We start from the raw sequence: 4675 nt of genomic DNA on the forward strand, positions 1-4675 counted from the left end.
AGATATATTAGTATTGTATATTATTATTATTGCTATTATATAGTATTGTAATAGCATTATATAGTGATTCAACGCATTATATTGTGGGGTTTTTAGTCACAGATCTGACTATTTTTTCGGATAAGCAAGAAAAAAATATTTAAAGCACAGAGAATGACAATGCCGTGAAGGGTTTTTGACATAGGCTAATTTTATGTGTATGTATACGCAACTTGGTATTTCCGCGCGGTCTGAAACACGTCTCTATGCTTGTGCGCGCTTTGATTGTGTGCGAGAACAGCGCGTGAGTAACAAATTGAGCTCTCTTTCGTTTCTTCTTCTTGTGATTTAATATTGCTTGTACGTGTAAATTAGCAAATTAATCTGCGAATCACGTGCGTGCCGAACGGTAGGGTCTCATCCATACCTATTACGGATCAACTGCGATCCGTTTAACTCCTAATATGTGACAGATCAGAGCGTTTAAAATTGCTTGTACGTGTTATGTCCTTGGTAAGAAGCAATGAGGAGGCATTCGAAAATAATTTATTTTACTTTAATTAACCAAATTAAGTAGTAGCATAACAGTACAGCATATGCAGCAGCAGGTGGAACGCTTCTGACTCCCTTACTCTTCTATTCTCAACATACTAGTGATGTTCGGTTCTTGAACGAATCGTTCTTTTGAGCCGGTTCTCAGTAAGTAACCGGTTGAGCCGGTTCACTAATCGAACTGAATTGAACTTTAGTTCCGGGCTGATGACGCAGGACGCACAGCCGAAGTAGCACGTCCAACTCAAAAAGAACCGAATGAGCCGGTTCAACCAACCTGCAAAAACCTTTCTGTCGAGTGATGTAAATAAATTTTACAATAGTTTATTGTGCATGCATATTATACTTAAAGTTGCTTAAGCGAAATCAAGGAGTTTATAAGACTGGTTTATTAATTCTTTATAGTGTAAACATGTAGAACATATCTGCGTTTGTGCATCAATGTCTGTAATGTGTGCTGTAGGTGTGAAACTTTTAGGAATCTTATCCAAGTTGTAGGCTTGTCAATATTGGTCAGTCAGCGCGCAATGCGCATCCTGGTGCGATCAGTTCCTTTGGATGAGAGAAGCACAGTTAAGGCCTGATGGTCCATGCGCAGGAGGAATTTACGGCCCCACAAGTAAGTTCGCCACTTTTCAGACACAAGCAAGTGCTTCCTTTTCAATGGTCGAGTACTTGCATTCAGTCGGTGACAAGGTCCGGGACGCAAAAGCGACAATGCGCTCTGTTTTATCCTTGTGAACTTGAGCAAGAACAGCGCCCAGACCGTAGTCAGAGGCATCTGTAGATACCACTGTAGGCAAATCTGGGTCGAATAATGAAAGTGCAGGGCTATGTATGAGCAATTTCTTTTACAGCATCAAAGCATTGCTGTGTGTCCTCGAACCAGACGAAATCGGAGCCCTGTCTGATGCAAGCGCGCAGAGGTTCAACTACCGTGGCAAAATTGGGAATGAACTTATTGTACCACGATAGTAGCCCGATGAAAGAGTGAAGTTGTGGTGCACCTTTTTGGGCTGGTGCATGAAGAATAGCAGAAAGATGATCCTCATCAGGTTGAATTTGCACATTCACCGTATGGCCCAGGAAACGCAGACTGGTTTTGTTGAACTGACACTTCGATTTATTCAACTTCAGTCCAGCATCCTGTAAGCGTTGTACAAGGCTTTGAGTGTGTGGTCATGTTCAGTTTGGGTACGTCCCCAGACATTGATATCGTCAAGGTAATTGGCAACATTCGGAAGTCCTTGTAAAACTTTTGCCAACATTTTCTGAAAGGCGAAGGGTGCTGAAGCAAGTCCATACGGTACGTGGCAAAATCTGAAAAGTCCTTTGAGTAATGAAGGCGGTCAGATCGCGGCTCTCCTCGTGTAATGGCAACTGAAAATACCGTATTGACCCGAATATAAGACGATGTTTTTTTCTTGGAAATGCATCTGAAAAAACGCGGTCGTCTTATATTCAGGGTCTAGACTTTGACATGTCAATAATACACCCACAACAATAGGTGGCGCCAAATATGCATAAAACGAGTGTGCCATGAAATATGTAATGTAATGCGTGTTGTAAAGATCGCGAGTAAAATCAAAAGAAAAAGAAAACCTTACAGCTGCATGAGTCGTGACTGTCACGTTAGCCTGATGGCTAACCAAAATCACCAAACTCCCTTTGTGATTTTAAAACGTAAGACAGTACCCAGATTTGAAGACTACAGTAAGATTTAACTTCTACTGTTAATAAGATTTTGGTAGGCTTTTTTAATGGTATATCAAAAAGTTTACAATTTTTTTTAAATGTGATTGTTGGTACAATTTACCAGTTTTTACCATACTTTCAAAACAAAAATTAAAATAGGAAAAATATGCAATATGAAAATAATTGAAGACAAAATGTATTTTACTGAGAAAAAACAAGATTTGGTTTTTAAAAAGCCTTTTTCCAAAAGGTACATCTGGAAAAAGGGCATCTTATAATCAGGGTCGTCTTATATTCGGGCCAATACGGTAAGCACTCTCCAAATCGATAGTGGAAAACACAGTCACTCCCCTTAACAAAAACAACAGTTCTTCAATGTGTGGTAGTGGGTAGCTATCCGCAACTACAGCATTGTTGGGTTCTCGCAGTTCCACGCACATTCGAATGGCACCCGACTTCTTCTGTACTACTACTATCGGGGAGACCCACAGCGAAGCGTCCACTCTCTCGATAATGCCCAACTCGAGAAGGCGATGAATTTCCTCACTGACTGCGTCTCTAACAGACAAAGGTAACCGGCGGAGTTTCTGACACACAGGAGTGACAGATGAAGAAATCTTTACTCTGTGCACAAAGCCTTTTGCGCATCCAAAAGCAGCTGAAGGCATCAAAGTAGACAATCGCAGCACAGGAGTTGAAGTCTATGCTGGCAAAATGGAATTGCCTTCGAAACGGAGATGCAGTCCATTAATAAGATCCATTCCAAGCAAAGCTGTGCCAGATTCGACCACGAAGAACGACGTGGGGCAGGTGATGTCATCCTTAGAGACAGTGATAGGTAAGCATCCAAGTACGGGAATCGGAGCACGAGAGTACATCACCAGTTTCAATGAAGGAGGCAGCAAAGCATCTTTCTTGAAGTGTGTATCATACACAATTTTCAGCAAGATAGAAACAGATGATCCAGTAAGCTCGATAGGCACAGACGTAGTTGCGGTCGCAATGACAGCAGTGCACCGAATTTTATCAGTTAACGAGTCATGCATATAAAGGATCTGTACTTCAGGCAAGTCAATTTCACGCACTGAGCGAATTTGTCCCGAACAACACACCCGCGAATAATGTCCTATCTTTTGACAGTTATTACACTGTGCCGATGCAGCAGGACAACTACGGTCATTCGCAAGGTGTTTCCTAGAACCACACCGATAACATTCACGGGACGATGAAGCAGGTGCAGTAAATGGAGGCTTTGAAGAACGCGCTGTAGACGGTGGTTTGAAGGTGGTCTACGGCGGTTACGTGCAGCTGCAGGTGGAGACTTTGCATGTATCACTTGCACAGGAACTGAACGATTACTCAATAATAATTTGGCTTGTTCACCAGCAGCTTCTGTTTGAGTGGCAATAGTAATGACTTTTTCGAGAGTCAATTCAGATTCCAAAAGCAATCTCTCAGGAATCTGATGACTGGACACGTTCTCCACCACACTGATCACGCAACATTTCGTCAAGAGTAGCTGCAAAGTCACAAGTAGACGCTAAGTCCCGTAGAGCAGCTACGTACTGAAGTATGGTTTCTCCTGGTGCTTGAACACGTTTTCTTGAAGTATGACGCCCAGCCACTATGTTCCGTCGAGGAGCAAAGTGCACTTTCAAGGTCGCAATCGTATCTTCCATTGAATCACCTTGATTCGGCAAGATATAAAACAATCTCTGGCCTTCAGTCCCCAGACAATGTAGAAGCAGTGCTCATTTGCATTCAACCGGCCATGCATCTCCAGAAGCACCAACAACAATCAAATAATTCTGGAACATCTGTAGCTACGTGTCAAAAGGGATAGCTGGTTCTCCGGGACATGGCAAAACTTGGTGTTTGAATCGTGCTCACGATCTTTAACGATCTATTAAATTAAAGTGCTTTGTCATGTTGGTGGTGACACCTCTCTTGCAACATGTTTAGCTATCACAGATATTATACTTAGCTTTTTTGGCTTCTGATCGCAAATGTAGCCAAACTTTGGAGTGCTTCGATTAGCGAGCAAGGTCCTGGCAGATCGCTAGATCCGGTCCTCACAGATGAAGAAAAAAAAAAGCGCATAGGAATCGATAGGCGGAATCGAAATTTTAATTTGACAACAAGTATCCGATTCCTGACCTTAAGTATCCGATTCTGGAATCAGAATCAATTTTCGATTCCCAACCCTAGTGAAGACAGTGTATCACTTTGTCCTACCATTTATTTTCATTGCACAGGACAGTGAAGAAACCCTCTCGGATGAGTGTCCTTTGGAGGAAGTACCTGTAAGTGCATAACTACACATAAAAACACACTATATACTGTACATATATACTGTATATTAACCCTCTAAGCGCCAAAGTCTCAAAATTGCGACAAGACGTCATACTTAATAAAATAGGCTGTAGATCCTAATATGGTGTAATATTTC

The sequence above is a fragment of the Sinocyclocheilus anshuiensis genome, unplaced genomic scaffold (assembly GCF_001515605.1).
Source record: "Sinocyclocheilus anshuiensis isolate Anshui unplaced genomic scaffold, SAMN03320099.WGS_v1.1 scaffold791, whole genome shotgun sequence".
Classification (NCBI taxonomy): Eukaryota; Metazoa; Chordata; class Actinopteri; order Cypriniformes; family Cyprinidae; genus Sinocyclocheilus; species Sinocyclocheilus anshuiensis.